Genomic DNA, 17871 nt, shown 5'->3' with positions numbered 1-17871 from the left:
AATCCACTTGGAGAAGACCATTACTAGCACACTTTACCTCAAATGCCAGTATAAGCGCTGATCCAAGAATTAACAAGGCTGAGTATGTGCAATATTGACTACAGGTAACCAAAACATAAAAGGTCTGGTCAATATGTCTCAAGAGTCATAGTTGGATGGAACATCTCTATCAATACCCACAGTTATGACTGGCCCTCACTTCAGGGTCATATGGGGCTCAGATTGCCATTGTTTAAATATGAACTTCCCTTCAGATTCCTCTTTTCTGATTGGAAATACAATAAAACATAGACTAGAAGTAGTTAAATATATATATATACACACATATATATATATTTTAAACTAAGGTCCCATTTTTTAATTTCATGGGGAAAATTCAATTTTCAATTCTTTAATTTCAAGTTTTCTATTTATTTTCAATTATATATGTACAATACTTCAATTACAATTAAATGACTTATATTTCAATTTATTTTATTTTCAATTTTTGTGTGTGCCCATAATTCTGTTAATACATAACATTCATAATTACCTCAGTTTTGGGGAAAAAATTCCTATTGACAAATTTATAATATTTTTTTCTTTTAGCAGTCTGTACTCCTCCCAAAGTTGGAGTATTCTTGGAAAGCTACCAAGAGGAAAAAAATTACAAGGAGTAAAAGGAAACAGTTGGAAGTAACAAAACACTAAGAAATTATTCATTCTACTGATTCAATGGGAAAAAGAGATGGAAGAAAAAAAAAAGATGAATCTGAAATTTTGGGTAGCTTTTAAAACCATACCATAAATGTCAATATGAAAATAACTAAAACATTTGCTTAGCATTAACTCATTGAAAAATATCACTGAAAATTACAAAATCACATTTTAGGTGGATGCATTTTCCTGTCAAAAAGAACTGAGCAACCCTGACTTCAAAGTTTTCCACTTTGTTTTTCTTCCTCTATTTCTTATTTAAAGAATAAAGCTCCTGTTCTTTTTCCCTCCTATTTTATTTCTCTTCTCCATGGTATCTGTCACTGCTCTTCGCAGCAGCTTCATATCTCCCCTAGTTTTATGCCCTCCTTTCTTCCTTAGTTCATACCCATGTTCCCCCTTCCTCAGCTGCTCCTTTGACCTCTCATAGCCTTTCTTTTTCTGAGATCTTCCCCCACCATATCTTTTGCACTTTTTTACCCTCAGATACATTTCCTAGGTCCTCCCCGACCCAGTACCCTTCCATTTTTTGGGTTCCCTCTAAAATACGTTCAGTAAAAGACATTTCTACTGCCTTTGCTTTTGCAACAAAATTCCCCTACTAGCTTCATTCCTAATAAGAGTGATTATTTTCTTGGGGTTTCCTCTCTTTCTGGGTTCTCTCCTTGGTATAACCTACAATTCACTGGATTATTCCTGCACTTTCTCCAGCTCGAACCTAGCATGACTGTAGGAGCAGCCAAGCAAGAACAAAAGGTTCCGGTGCCAGTATGCGCTGTTGTACCAGTGCATGCTGGAAAGTGCCAGTATGCACTGGTACAACATTGTCAGCTAGATAAGGCATGACAGTTGAATGAGCTGTATACAGACTGTTGTATACAAAGCCTCAGTTCCAGCTGTGAATTTATCAGCATAGTCCTGCATCCAGAAGTCATCTGAAGGTCTTGGGCAGTTCTGAAATTAACTAGAACAATGTAAGCAGCACTGTTAGCGATACCTTGTATTACCACTGTTATTTGTTTCCCAATCTAGGGAACAACAGTCTACCCCAATACTTCTTTAAGTAAGGTATCTCAGAAACAAATCTGAGGTTATATTTCTTAATTAGCTAAAAAGTTCTCAGAAAAGAGTTATCAGTAGCATTTATCTGAATTACAAAAAGGCAAAATATGAAGCTTTATATTACCCTGGTCACAATAAATGGAGCATCAGGAATAAATTAAGATAAAATAGGTTTTGGTTGGTAATTCATTTCTTTTCCCTGTGGAGATTACTGTATTTTCATTTTACATTTTATTTTAAAGGATAAGATGTCATGGTTTTCATTGGGGTAGCATGGGTGCCAATCAGGGTCTCAGGGTTACACAAATAATAAGCAATAATAATAAGAGTTGCTTGGTAATCTCAACATGTCTTAGAGAACTTTTAAAACAATATCACAGAAATTAAATGCTATTTCTAAGTTTTTAAAATCAATTTCTCACAGACAGCAATGCACAGGTGCCTTGACCTTAACTTTAGGTAATTATTATAATTTAAAAGTTCTCAAGGAATCACAAGCATCTGCAGCTCTTTCTTGTGCTCTCTCTCGTCTAAAAACTGTTATTTTACATGTTGTTTCTTTTTCTGTTCCCTGTTTCTTTGGACCTCTTCCAAGATTTGCCTGGTTATTATTTAAACGCTTTCTCAGTATGTTAGTGTGTTGGTATTTGTGCTCTGCCTCCAGTGACTTATGGATTATTCCGCTCTCGGTGAGACATTTTCTATATCCATTCACATCCAGATTATTCAGCCCACTTACAGCAAATATAATACCCACATAATCAATCATTATACTTCTACATCTCTAAATAAAACCATCATTCCTTTATTATGTTAGGCAAATGATCAAATTAATGTTTTCTAAAAATTCCTGCCAATTTAGGTCCCTGGGCTCCCAGACTGTCTTTTTCTTCCACCCCTTTTTTATTTCCTTTATTTGCAAGCAGTACCCAATTACATCAACTAACGTTTGTGGGTATATTTTGGCCTTCTGATTATTTCCATCATAATTAGGAATGTGGAAATATTAGATTTTTCAGTTTGACTACAAAACAGAACCCCTTCCACCCCACAAATTTTGATTTAATTCAAATCAATTTATTTTCTCACCCCAGAACATTTTTCATTTCTATTCCATTTCAAGCATTTTTAAGAAAGAGAATACAATGTGGGGGTTAGGAAAAAGAAATGGTTCAGCTCTCCCTTTCCATATCCACTAGTTCAATTGTTACACCACTCAGCCAAAATTTCCCCTTCTTTCTGAGGGGATTTCAATGCATATAATTGAGGACAACAGTTGAGGACAACAACCCTATTACAGGATATTCTAGGGAAGGGACTCATTTACTATCTCCTGTTGCTGTTGTTCCATCTTGTAGAATGTACTTATATATTCACTAGGCGTGTCTACACATCTATTTATGCACACCTAAACTTAATGCGCCATTGCTTAAGGTGATTTTGCTGCATGTCTATATGTGGATGTGCTCATGTGCATTAAGGTATGTTAAATTTAGGCACCAACAGCTAAGTCATATTAGTACACATGCAGATGCACTAATATACATTAATACGGTGTCTATCCATTGACGCACACCACTTCAATGCACATTAGCACATCTATACATTTGCAACGTAGCTATTTGCGCATAAATTTGATACCTGCTTTATGCCTAAAATCTCCCTTTTAAGGTGCATTAAGGGCACACGTGTAGATGTGCACCTTTAACGCACACTAAGTTGGGCTAATGCACATTAAATACTCATGTATAGACACACCCACTGAGACACAGAAAGAAACAGTGAAAATATGGCACAGAAATTAAGGTGAGGATTAGAGAGGAAAAAGAAAAAACAGAGTTATAAATATGTTATAATCTCTCTGGGCATTTTTACACATGCTCAGGGAGGTGCAGGGGTGGAGGGAGGTGATTTAACTAGCGAGTGCTTTTAATTAATAGTGCTCAAGGGTCACATGGACCAGCTTCCCCCATGCTGAAAAATGGTGGCAGGGCATTTTGAACTAAAGCTCATCAAACAAGCTTTAGTTCAACATGCTTCACAGCCATTTTTTGGCATGGAGATGCTAATATACATCATGCCAGAGTCTTTTGTGATTAATCATATCTGCTCTGACACACTGGATTTCCAGCGCATTGGAGCCAGTTTCCTGCATGAGTATAGGAGCCCACTATTTGTCATGGTGCATTACTTTTGCATGTGGACACATGCCTTGGGCAAACACTTGGGCTAAAAACAGATGTGGGGGATAGGGGTTGGGGGGCAAAGGCTAATTTGAGCTAACTGTCATTCAAGATGCATGTGTAAAATAATTGCCTGGTCTATTTTAATGCAAGTTAAATTTGGGATAATCAGCCCTGGATTAAACCAGCTAGTCTTTTTTTAGCTTTGGAGCCCTTCAAATGTAGCAAACCCACTCTAACTTTAACCATGTATGAGGGAGGGTTAAAGTTGGAGCAGGTTTGCTGTGTATGAATCATTTTCAGCTTCTTCGCATGTAACAATTAGAAAGTACCAGCTGCTTCCTTTTCTCCTTTTGAAAGGACTCCGAGCATTTGTGTGTCCACACCCATAAGCAATGGGTACCAACTTGAAATGGGCATTGTGAATCTCTATTTACTAACTGAAGTTCATGAAGCACCGAGCCTCAAATGAGAAGCACAAAATGTGATTATTACATAATCCATATTAATAATGAACTGCCAGATGCCATTATTTATAAGCTTCCACATTATAGCATAAGCATGTAGACAAAGGGCTTTTTTTTCTGTTCCTACTTATACCAGTTTAAGGCCCTAATGCAGTAAGGTACTTAAGAACATGTCTAAGGTACTTAAGAACATGTCTAACTTTAAGCATATATGTGGTCTCACTGATATACTTGTGCTTAAAATAGACTTAAGTTGCTTAAGTAACTTGTTGGACCAGAGCTTAAAAAAAGCTGAACTCAAAAATTTGATGACATCATTCCACAGCAGAAACAGTATAAGTAACATCAGAATTTAGACCCATGAAAAATATTTATTGACAGGTTCCTGAATCTCTGTTCCCTTTTGAAAAAAAAAATGATTTAAAAAAAATCCCATATTTTAACAAATTGCTTTCTCTTTTATCTTCATAAAGTGTTCATTAATTAATGCAGTTCAATACAGTCTGCAGAGCTGCATCTGTTATTCTGTGGAGTCTCTAGTACAAATCCTATTCTGGTGAAGTCTGTCTTACTATTGTCCTAATAGAGCAAATGGCTAAAGACTGAGTTCTTTCTAATGTATATGTGTTATACATGCAATTAAATTCCTGTTATAGTGAAGAATCACTGTCAGCAGAGATTATTTTAATGGATGTACAGTACTACTTTAAACAAAGTCTTCACCATCTGTTCATCTTAATTATAAATGCAAAACCAACATATCTTACATTAGCATCAGAAAATAGTGAAATATCAGCGACTGAAATGCCCATATATACTCTTTGTACAATACTGAATGCATCTGTGCCATTTTTCCTCTCCCCCTCCAACCAACGCAAATTGGGAAAGGGGGAGGAAAGTGCTTATTTGTCACAGATAATTTCCTGACATGGTTGAACATTTTCCTGGTAAACAAGGATTTGTTACACAGGATTTAAGAACACTTCTCAGAGATAGGTAGTATACCAGAACTGGCCAAGCTCTTTCTATCCATTTTGTCTTTGGCCACATTAATGGAGGGGGATGGGTGGAGGGGAGTGCTGTGCTATCGTAGAGGCTCTGGCAGCCATTTCCTCATGGACTGGATCCAAACGAGGGTCATCCGGCCCAAGAGAAGCCCGACAATCTGAATCTGGCCCAACAACTTACGTGAGTTTGATACCCTTGGCCTAGATGAAGGAATCTTGGAGCTGAAATCTCCTCCAACTCCATAGTTTTAGAGCATAGTTATGGTCCCAGCTTGTGTTATATAGTAGGTCAGCAGCACTACTGTAGTTAACATTGAGACAAGCTCCCTGTTTAACAGCTAATTTTTCTAAATTAGCTCAGGCTCATAGGCTGGCTCCAATTATCTTTAAATTAACTGTATTTCCTGCATATCTTTGATACAATTTGTAAACCAAATCTGAGGTTGTCTGAACAAGAGAGATCCTAAAATACATCTTCTCTTAAGAAATCTTGCAACTTCCTTCTCTTTTGTGTACACCTGGGACTTAAATGTGGTTCTGATTCTCCCGTACTAGTATCAGTGACTTTGGATTTATCTGAGCTCATGCCCAAAACCCATTTTTTTTGAGCAAAAAATATTTGTAAAGTTAATTGAGATAAAAGTTGAATCTACAGCATGTATTTAATCAAGCTGATGTGTCAGAGAAAGTCACTTGGGAATGTGCAGCAGCAAAGGGGTTTTGCTGCAAGCCAGGCAACTAAAAAAAGAGGAAAAAATGAGTTATGAAATACACTTATCCTATCTTATAGCCTTAACTCTGCCCTTCGCGGGATATTTTAGCATTCTATCTTTCCAGATAACCTGGGGCACTGCAGATGCGGCGGATATGTAAAGTAAGATAAACTGTCATACTAGGTCCCCAATACAAAAGAGTCATATTAGGGCAGACTTAGTGAATATGGCATATACTGAGCTCCATAACTTACTCAGCACAAACCAAACCAGAGTTGTCATGTGTTGACACCCCATGACACCTATTCTAAGGGTTCCCCCTGGAACATCACTAGTATTTACCACTTTCCTGTAGAGCTCTGTCATGCTTGACATTTTACTGCTGCAAATTCCCATAATAACAACTATTCTGCTCCTCTCATTGGACAACACAAACAGCACAAACAAGGAGTCCATGATCCTTTTGAATACAGATGCTCATCTTCATATTTTAGTGCAAGTAACCCGCTATAAAATAAATCCTGTTTGGAACAGCTGTATTCACCAACAAAGGGAACGGCAGTTTGAGCATAAAGATACCTGGGTGCGGCCCATCACCACGACATGAAATGACATAGTTACTTAACTATTCCTCAGGTTTGCTTAGAACAGGGCACTCTGCTATTGTATCTGCTCTCTGGAAGTGGGCAGAGTTAAGAGGGGTAAAATGTAAGAGGGGCCGATATGTATCCTATAGTTGCTTAGGTTTCAAAGGTATAATTTTGTTTAACTTTTACTTTAACGTATCTTGGTTTTAAGTACACCTATGTTTGACATTCTAGAAATGTAGAAGGCAATGCTGGGTAACACTGGCTCTGTGCTAAAAGATATAGGTACAAATTATATATAAGAATATTATTTTTTTAAAGACTTGGTCCCACAACTGTATTCCAGGTTTAAGCCGACATAATTCCACTGAAATCAATGTCGACATAAAACTGGAAAAACACAACAATATATCTTCCCTTGCATTTCTAACTTCTGGTATTTTGGAGTGGTAAATTTGTCACACTATAAATGTTTGCTTTTCTGCTGAGGTCCTTCCTGTATAAAGCTGAGATATGCTCAGCCCAGAGTCATAGATCCTTTCTTCACATCTCTGACTAAATTTTGTGGATTTCAAAGATTTCCTAAAGGGTAAGCATCCAGCCACTTCCACTGAGAAATCTAGCCCCAATCCGTTTAAAATTCTAAGTCACTCAAAACCAAAAGAGGCACATTTTCCTAATCTGATTTGTATGTGGTTTGGGCCACAAGACTTTGGCTCTTGACGAAGGAAATTCACAAAAAAAATAGAAGCTGGACTTGTAAGACATCAAAACCTCATAGGACAGGCTGGTGAGATTCACCACTGACAAGGCGCAATACAAACCCTTTACACTGTGAAGCCCAAATTCTAAATCCCAGCAGACAACCACTGCAGATTCAAACACTGCTTTTTCAGACCATTCATAAATTCATGAAAAAACAGTAGCACAGATACACTTGTTTGCTTAATGCATGAGAAAATATGTGTAAGATATTGTAAATCTCAGCTAATTTTATTCCACAACCCCGCCACACCCTTCTGTGGGTCCTTAACATTCAGTGAGATCTGTTCAAAGAGATGGTTGGTATCAAGTTGTTAAGAAGGACAAACAAACCCAAACACAGGTGCATAATACAAGACTGCAGGTTAGCATAATTGATACAGGATCATTAAACATTTTACTGCTTGCAAGTGTGGATAACTACAATATAAAGAGTAAGCATCAGCTTCTATGCAAGCCTTTAACTACTTCAGTGAAAATAGGTTTGGAGAGGTATCTCCCAACAATTTTTTACTTTGAAAGATGTCATGGAAAGTACCACAAATCATTAATGCTGACAATTTGTACTGGTGAAATGTGCGTGGCCTTATATTACACCATTTTCCCTAACAATACCAAATATTAAAATGGAAAAACGTTTTGTGATAAACAGCATTTTTACTGATTGCACATGATTATGTTAAGCAGCTTGTTCTACGGGTGTCACAAAGGTGACTTAATAGCTCCTATAACTAATCTTCACAGCTGACCTCTCCCCTCTGCTGATGAAGCTTATTCAAAACCAGCTGCCCTTTACTCATTTTAAGATCTTATATTTCTGAACTGTTTTGGATCATGAATATATTTGTTAAAGTTTTTTTTTTTAATCTGTAAAGACTTATTCTGTGATCTCCTAAGCCTATGGTATATGAACATAGTGCAAAAGGATTTTTTTTTTTATCATTGTTATTGTTATTATTCTTTTTTACCTGATGTCAGCATGTCATTAATTAAAACAGGAAAACACTCATCAAATATCTGAGCATTGGTATGAAGAAACACAGTGCCAATGTTCTTCACTCCAACTTTCAAATAAAGCATGAAAATATCACTCTGAAGAAATAAATAATACAAGTCATTTACCTGATCTGAATATTATCTATTTCAACACTGGAAAAAACAATCTCTTAAGAAATATCAAAAAAGAAGAAGAAAGTAAAAAATGTGAAGGAAATGATACCTCTCTCTCCATTCCTCCATCCATCCTCATGCATGGAGACACCCCTATACACACAGTACATACATTCAGTACACTGACTGATAACACACAACAGGACAGGTAAAGTACTCACAGCCTGAATAACAATATTAAACAGGAGGACATTTTAAACCAATAAAATATAAATGCTATTTGGAGCAAGAGGTATTCTAAGTTCCTAACAAGGTCAGAAAAAGGTGAAGAGGAGAGAAGCATTCCATATCAGAAATCCAGAATGTAATGTTGATAAATAGATCCCTTGGGACCTGTAAACAGGCTACCACAAGCAAAATGCAAATCCATAGGGGGCAGTACATAATTAACAATTTGAAGATGTAGTCATTGTTACAAAGGAAGACCGGAAAGACTACCCAAAAAGTGAGCAAGCTATCTGCTTTTGGATCAGCTTGCTGATTATACCATAAAACCATACTCTTTGTTCCCTGTATACCTGTTTAACTAGTTTCCATTACAAATGTCTTCTGTCACTATTTAGTTTTCTGGTAAAATGCAAGAATTCTGGAGGGGATACAACGAATATGCCTGGTAAAAGAAAAGCAGTGGAAAAATCATTTTTGCAGGCAAAAATGAGTAGTGAATAAAAGCAGCATCAATATCAGCAAGACACATTTTAGCCAGTTTATAAAAATAAAAGTGAACTTGAAGGTTTGAGCTTTTGTGAAAAGTGAATGTGCTGTTATGTAGATCATGAATCAAAGCTACCAAGCCATTATAAACTCTGGGACCCACCTCTCTGAGGCCAATGGGATGTTCATGAAATAAGGAGAAATCAGGCAGACTGTTTTGCAATACTTTTTCCGAGACAAATAATATACTTAAGATCTCTATGTGTTTGCTGAAACCACCAAATATTTTAACATGTGCAGTTCTAAACTGAGGCACACAAATCAAAGCAGGGTAGATAAACATGCTATAGGGTAGCATCATTCAGCAAATCCTTAATCTTGCCCTAAGAACCACAGAGGTGCAGGGATGCAGCCACTTGGAGGTCCATTGATTTCAATGATATATCATGGGCCATATGTCATAAATGTGCACCTGCATAACCTGCAATTCTATAGACTGTACAGAAACCATTACATGGGACACATTTAATAGGTGGTGTAAGGAAAGCATGGCAGAGCCGCTGTATTGATCATAAATGTTTACGTTTCAGGCTACAGAAAATTTTGAAATTACAGTCATTCTCAAAGTCTCTCTCACATATCATATAGTGTAATTTTACTTGCTGAGAGCCCAGGGACATCTAAGCAAACTTTGAAGACAAAATCTAGCTATAACTTGGCAGTTCTGTGCCCTGCCATTCATCTGTATTTTTGAGGTACAGAATTTTTTTTCCTAGCAATAAGTTCCAGTTTGTAAATATTGTCAAGATATTTTTTATACTATTGTCTAATTTTTCACATGAAAATAATGATAGCAATTCTACCCTTTTGTGAAGATTTTCTTTCTGTATTGGAATGAAAAACATTAATTTTTAAACTTCTAAAGGTTTTACATATGTGGATATTCACTTCTTTGTTACCATTTTGGTAGTGCCAAGGGACAATTGGCATCTCACATTTTCAGAGAAAAAGCCATCAGTTTTGTCAGTAGCATGACTAAGGATGGCAGGGGGTGAGACCAAAAATGGCAACCACCATGACTACTGGCCCATTCACTGCCACTGCCAGCTGCTGCCCTGTATGCTGCCACCATCTAGGGCACAGAACTGCCCAGTTATGCCTCTGGGTCTTGTCTTTTTAATGCTGCTTAAATGCCCCGGGCTCTTAACGAAAAGTGCTGTCTACCATGAAGACCACTGCTTAAAGGTCTTCCCTGGGTCTCCCAAAAGAAATATAAAGATTCATAAAATATGTAAGAGAGTTGTAAAAATAAACAGAAGTGAGTGAGAATCAAAGTTCTCCTCAACCAACACCTCTACCTACTTGACCAAACCCTGGAAAAACTCAAATCTGAACTTAGTAGTTCAAACCCAACAGTAGTCCTCTATGTTAGACATTGCTTTGTACTCTCATCAAAGCTGGAAGGTTGGAAGGTCCCTTCCAGTGAAGATTCTAACATTTTGGAAAAGATATTTTTTTGGAATGAAAAGTATTCACTTGGAGACTTCCCAAGGAGTGGAAAACCCTGCATTTTCTGTTTTGCAAATACAGAAATGTTTTGAAAATTAAAAAAAAATGAAAACAACAAAACCCCAAACCGAAGGAGCCCAGAAAACACAGGAGCTCTCCATTTCATGGGAAGAGGCCTGCCATTCCTGGGAACTATGGCTTGTGTTTCATTGGAAATTCCTCATAACTAACACAATTCTGGCAAATGTTTTGGGCTCAATGAATCTGCATTTCCTCATGAAAACTTGTTTGGGGGGTGGGGGATGGGGGTTTCAATTCTTTATTGACTGATTTTTAGATGAAAATGAGCCAATGGAAGAACCATGAGTGTATCTCAGAAGCTAATCTGGCTCAAAGAATATAGAAGTAAAAGACAAAATGGATGAGGCATTCAAAGATAACACCACATGTACCCTTTCCCTCTTTGAGAGACAGTAATACATTTCTTAATCCCAGAGCTTCACTGAGGAGAACAGTAACAAATTCTTCTTCTCCAGTTTGAGTTTCTGATCTCTGGACTCAATGAAATAATGTTCTTTCATTGCTTACTATATTTTATCCTGAACAATAAATGTAAAATATTTATTCTAGTTTTTATAATTATGGACATATTCTTAATAATTGAAAGCCTTCTTTGGAGTTGTTCTACACTTATTTCTATAAGCATTTAGGAAATTATTAACATTACATTTATATTGACCACTTAAAGGTTGTACTTTTTATCTTTTAATCTGTCATCCATGTTGGGGTAAATCTCCCTTTACTTTCAATAAACTCCTACATTCTTGAGACTAAATGAAATATATATATATATATATATATGAAGATATATGAAATATTACATTTGTGAGGCTAAATTCCTCATAATGCAATTCCAGAGACTTCTAGTTAGTGAATTTGGCTTTTAGTCAAGGGATTACAGTATGAACAGCTTCATATTTAGCTCACAAATGAAAGCTGGTCATAGATATTATGTGTACATTGGTGAATTTATTGAGATTAAGGATTGGTTAACTCAGTTTGCCAAATGTCTAACCCTTCCAATTACTGTGACCTTAAAGTTCACCTCCAAATTAAATGCATTTTCATAGCAGAAATAGTGTGACAAAGGAGACAAGAAAGGGAAGAAAGAAAAATTCAAATTAAGAAATAAACATGCAACAGTTTTTAAGTGCAAAGCAGTCAGAAAACTAACTTGACTGCTTACCAGATACTTACACTGGTATAATGAGGAAACCAGTCAATACAGAAAATACTGGGTAGGACTCAGAATTTATAGATTTGGCGTGATGCTGGGGAGAGACAAAACCTACAGTCAGGCACTGAGAACTACGGTAATCCCACTATACACCTGCACAATCATGTGTGCACATGCAAACTCTGGTACCATGAACTACTAGAAAATAAAAACAGAATGTCAATGCAAACTGAAATTCTTACCTTGAGATCACAAATAGCATATCCTTTATGAAGTTATTTGATAAACTTCCAGTAAACTGAGAAAGGCTCTGAAATTACATAAACTTTGCTTACCACTACCTCCAACTCCAATTAAAAGAATATTGCTGTATGGGGCCTCAAGAATGCAGCTGAGGCAACAACTACAAAAACACAATTAAATTGTATATAATATGTTTTATTTTTATTGGTAACAGATATTTCCACAATACTGAATCTATCAGAAATAATGGGATATAAAATATGAGGGTAGTTTTCAGAGATTGGTCCAAACTGCAAATCCGTATCATCCTGACAGTGCAATTGGGGTTAAATTTGAGTTTTTGGTTTGGTTTGAGATCTCTCTACTCATTTTTCCTAAAAAACATAACCCCTGTGAATAACCCATGCTAAGCGAATCTTCTTTTAATTCACAAATAGAATGTGTAATGTCATCATCTGTAGCATCACCACAAAGCGTTACCATCATGCTGGAAAGAATACCTCAAAGGGTGACAAGGCACTCGTGTCTCTGTTTATGATTGTTTAGTCTCTGGCTTCTCCTCTGTAGCTGCTGATTACAGCTAGTGATAATTTTTTTTACACACCATACCAGAAACTGCAGTGAAGCCATCTTCAAATATAACCAACAGATGACAGTAACTTGTGGTCACTACTGGTGTTGGATGAATGGCTATAAAAAGGGTTTCACTGTCCCAATTCCCTTTTCCTGTAATGTATGACCTTAAAATGTTAGATGAAATGTCACTTAAAGAGCAATGTAATTTAAAATTATTGTTGCAATCCAAACTATATATAACAGTGAAAGGATTATTCTCTGTCTGAATTTCACAGCATACCATTCGAATATAATATGGAGTTCTTTTAGCTATTATAACTGATGAGGTTCTACTCTATTAACAGAGAAGTATCACTAGGAACTTATACTATCTTGGACTACCTGACATCTGGCCTCAGGCTCAGTTCAGTCTCTACATGCACTGCTTCCTGTCAGAGTAATAAAGTACATTTTTCCTTGATTAACAAAAATCCAAACAAGATGAAGACCTAATTTGCTTTCTGCTCTGGGTCCCATTGGAAGAATACTGTACACATATTTTGGGAATTCCGTACCAGTTACTTGCATTTTTAGTTCAGTGTTGAAAAATCTAATGACATTCCCCAAAATAGGACGTGTATCTTTGCCCTTTTACTGTGTCAGACTTCACTATGCCAGTGAATGTTATCAACTTAGAGTACATACAGCCATTATGTTTAGATTGATCTAACCGAGGTTAGGTTGATCTAAACGCCTAATCATGCAGGCATTCAGAGGACTTAAATTGGCCAAAAAATGGCAAGCACAATCTAAGTTACTTCAGTTGAATAGGTGCACTAACTTAGATGAAGTTTGGGTTTACCCAATCTCTTGAACACCTGCATGCACTTGCAGTGCTGCTTGGGGCTGAAAAGTCCAGCTGCTTGCCCTTATTTGGGGGCTAAAATAAATGTAATAAAGAATTGATTTAATTTAATATAGCAGAAGACAATGGAGCCCAACTAAAGCTGAATTTGGCTTCCTCTGGGCAAGATATTATGTTTGTTTAAAAAATGACATGCAAAATGTGTTTTTTTCCTTCAAAAAATCTGTTTAAAAAACATGCAGATATCTCAGTAAGTTACTCCAAAGAAAGATTTACCACATTTAAAACTAAATCTTGCACTTTTCTATCCTTCTTCACTTCTCCTTCTCCTCCCCCAACCCCCCAAAAATACCATACACATGCACTTTTTTATTTTATTTTCCTTAAAAAGTCTAGACACATTGGATCTACAGCTAGTTTTAAACTACTCCTGTCACATGCATCGTGCAAGTCCTTTTTTTGGAGTACTGTGCAGATTTTTAATGCTTTTTTAAAAGATATGCTTTCATACTTGTGTAAAAATGTAAAATGTTGAAACCAATGTAACATTATTATAATGAATCTTAAAATGCCCTGTTGGGTCAAATTATAGTTCGCTTCAGGGCTCTGAAGTGGATTTGACATGACTAGCATGGCAGTGGGTCACATTGAGAAGAAGCCAATAATTCACACTGGGTCCAGACTTGGAACCGTTAAAGTAAAAATCAGAACATTTTGTATTAAAACTGTGTTAAATGCTTGGCTTAGCCTGGTCATTTGGGGCACTTGGCACATAGCTCTAAAGCTGAGTGAGGTTATTTTTAATACCCTTACAGGTCACCCTTAAATGAATTTGCACTTCAATGATTATCTTTGCTAGAGCACACATTATACCTACTGAAAGTAAGGAATCTTACATGTGCTGTATAGCATCCTCAAAAAGAACAAGATTCATTGCAGCATGAAGCTCATTGTAGTGCTCTAATGAATCTGTTAAAATTCTGGTCAGCTTCTCCCAATCAGATGCTGGAAAGTAACGAGGTTCTCCAACACCATGGGCAAAGTGGCAGTAAATTAGTGGCTTATGGATAAATACGTGCTCATCAACACCCTGATGGTAACAATATAGAGATATAAACAAGCGTTCATCCAGCGTATTAACCCTTTAACACATTTTTCCTAATTTTAAGTTTTTGAATTAATTTTTACTGCTTCTGGAAGCTGTTACATCCCAAAAGCTGAAATCTTTTATTTACAAACACAAAAGATGCCCATGTGGGCAGTGGCATTTTAAATTTCCCCATCATGACTATGGCATCACAATAGTAACTTCTAACAGTTTACTTTTCATGGCCCTTTGGTCTTTGTCTTCTCTGATGTAACTGCCATCCAGGGGCCCAATGAATGCAATTGTGGTAACAGTTTTGCCACGCTGTAACTTCTCCAGAAAGAAATGTATTAATACAGCTGTGTCAGTTCATGGAGGCTGCTAGTAAAACAGATGAAATTTTGATCTATATTTATAAATTCTGTATAAATTCTATTACATACATAATATAATACAGTTTTACTATTAGCTTTTTACAGCACCTGTTCATCTACTGAATGCTCCCATTGGTTCCTAATGATCTTCATTTCAGCCTACACCATGACATTGTAGCACATGAACAACCAATCAGAACCAAAGGTAAATATGAAATTGGAACAGCTACATTTCCCAAGTAATCTATAGTGCATTAATACTGCTAATACTCAAATTATGTCAGTTTAGATGCATGAATGCATAGAAATAGTAAAAAAGAACTTTTTACACAATAATCCATACAGCTGTCAGGTGTGCTCTTCCTATTTAAATCATGAAATCCATTTTATTACCCTAAACTTTGGATAAATGGGAAGCAATTTGGCATAAAACAGAGCAGATGCACCCACACATATTATTCAGAGTTAATTCATTTAAAAATCATACCTCAAAGCATCTTTTTGCAGTATCAATGAGAACTTTGTTAAAACGTTCAATATCCTTTTCTTCCATAAGCTTGTCTGAGTAGACTTGGGATGATTCATGGAGCCATAAATGAGCCAACTCAATGGGATACCGCACACATGCTGGAGATGCAAAAAGTATTCCCTGCAAAAATATTTTGATTCACAATGCTGAACTTTTTAAAAAATCATTATACTATCAACTTCTAATTAGGAACTAAAATGTTCCTTTCGGTTAGATGCATTGGTGGGTCACTAACATATGAATATTTCTTGTCCACAGCATTCATGTTTAATAGGCAATTAATGCCTTTTTGTTAAAGCAGAGGAAGTTGTTTGGTTGCTCCAGGAACAGTGAATTGTTTTTCTCCTCCCATTTACTATGATTTTCATTTTTCTTGAAATAATCCTTCCCACTTTATTTCCCTCTGACATGCTTTTCTCATCACTTCAGTTTAGCCTTGCTATCTTTTGCCATGCCCCATTATGTTTTCTTAAGAATTCCATTTTTTGAGTTGTAAGTTTCTCTCTCTTTCTCCCATGCTCACTTCAGATCAAACACAATTGGCTAACACACTGAGAGATTATGGTACTCCTTAGGGCTTTATGAATAATATGTCAGAACCTTACATATATTTGTTTCTGATTCATCATTCAGTCTGACTGGCTCCTTCTGGGTGTTGCTTATTAGCCAGCACTTCTACCCCCAATGCTGTTTATTGGCCAACACTTCCACCTCCAAACCTCCATTTTTCCTGCCTGTTCATTGTTGTTTTACAATATATGGGATGAATTCCTGGATCCAGTGAAGTCAATGGCAAATCTCCCATTAATTTCAATGAGGCTAGGATTTCATCTATAATACCTATTTGTTTCCAGATTTATTAGGTCATTAATCTCTAGGTGTCAGCAGCTAAAATTTCCTAACACAAAGTGCTAATGCAGTATGCATTACCTTTGGATTGCTAACAACTTAGTGTTATCCTGATGTGCCCTGAGAGTACATAACAGATCTGTGATGACTCAGTGGGCACGTCCACACATGCAACATGCAAGCACATAAGCTTGAAACAGCTCAAATAGAAGTGGTGCAAATTTGAGTCAGGGGTTTTTGCCTCCATGCATGTGCCTGGACATGCACTTTGTTGAGAACCAAATTGTGCCATTTGGGGCAAAATAACCCTGCCTGGCTCCTCTCGGATCTGCAGCCAGGGGTGGCTAGTGCCCAGGGCCAGCACCTGTGTTGTCCCCAGCAAGATAAAAAGCTGCTCTGTCCTGGCCCCAGCAGTACAAAAAGCTGCCCTGGCAAATAGCTCAGGGCTACTTGCTCTCAGGAGCTTCTGGGGCCCAGCCATCTGGTACCTGAGGACACTACCTCTTGTGCCAGCTGGACTGCTGAAGCAGCCCTGAGAGTTTCCTGCACTGTCTACCCACTGCAGCAGTATGGCAGTGGGGGCTGCTGCCTGGCTGTGACCTGCTGCCCACCTGCCAGACTGGAATGAGGTATCTGCCCCTCTGGGCTGCTGCCTGGCTGTGGCTGCAGGGCTGGCCTCTGTGTGGCACTACTGCCATGTGTGCCCCCTTCCTGGCCACCTGGGCAACTATAGCTTAGAAGATGTTCCAGGTGTGGTGGCCTGCTTTGAACTGTCAAAGCATGTTCCCCTGGCCCCAGTTGGCCAGGAGGTCAGCCATAGCCAGCTGGGTCCAAGGTGCCAGCTCTGAGCAGGCAGGGTCCTGCCACTGGCCTCCCTAGCAGGAATTCTGGTGTCCCCTATTGGAAAACAGAAAAATACCTGATAAAAAAAATCCCAAAGTTACTCTGTAAAACACCCCCAAATCCATGTTTTAAAACAAATTAAATTTAATTTAATCCACAATTAAAACAAAAGACCACTGTAAAGAGAGAGAAAGAGAGTGAGAGACAGTGATCAGTTGGACAATGTTTTATTGATATATTTACAGTGTTAAAGCACTGGCTGTTGGGGGGGCTACAGCCACACAGGGGTTACAGCCCCCCAACAGGGGCCAAATGGTCCCCACAGGGGCTACAATCCCCCCACAAGGCCCACATACCCCACCCCAGCCCTGCAATTGTTGCCTCACCTGGCCCCTTCCCCTCCCAGCTGCTGCAGCCCCCACAATGGCTGCCCCATGCAGCCCAACCCCCCCACTCCCCCAGACCTCCAATGGCTGCCC

General features: G+C 37.7%; 1 pseudogene; it reads right to left on the bottom strand.

The window, feature by feature from the left end:
• The window catches only part of LOC109322484, a 281987-nt pseudogene that overhangs the window by 142685 nt on the left and 121431 nt on the right, over nt 1-17871 (bottom strand).

Source organism: Crocodylus porosus, unplaced genomic scaffold (assembly GCF_001723895.1).
Source record: "Crocodylus porosus isolate Cpor-Errol unplaced genomic scaffold, CroPor_comp1, whole genome shotgun sequence".
Lineage (NCBI taxonomy): Eukaryota > Metazoa > Chordata > Crocodylia > Crocodylidae > Crocodylus > Crocodylus porosus.
This window is presented reverse-complemented; position numbering and strand designations above follow the sequence as displayed.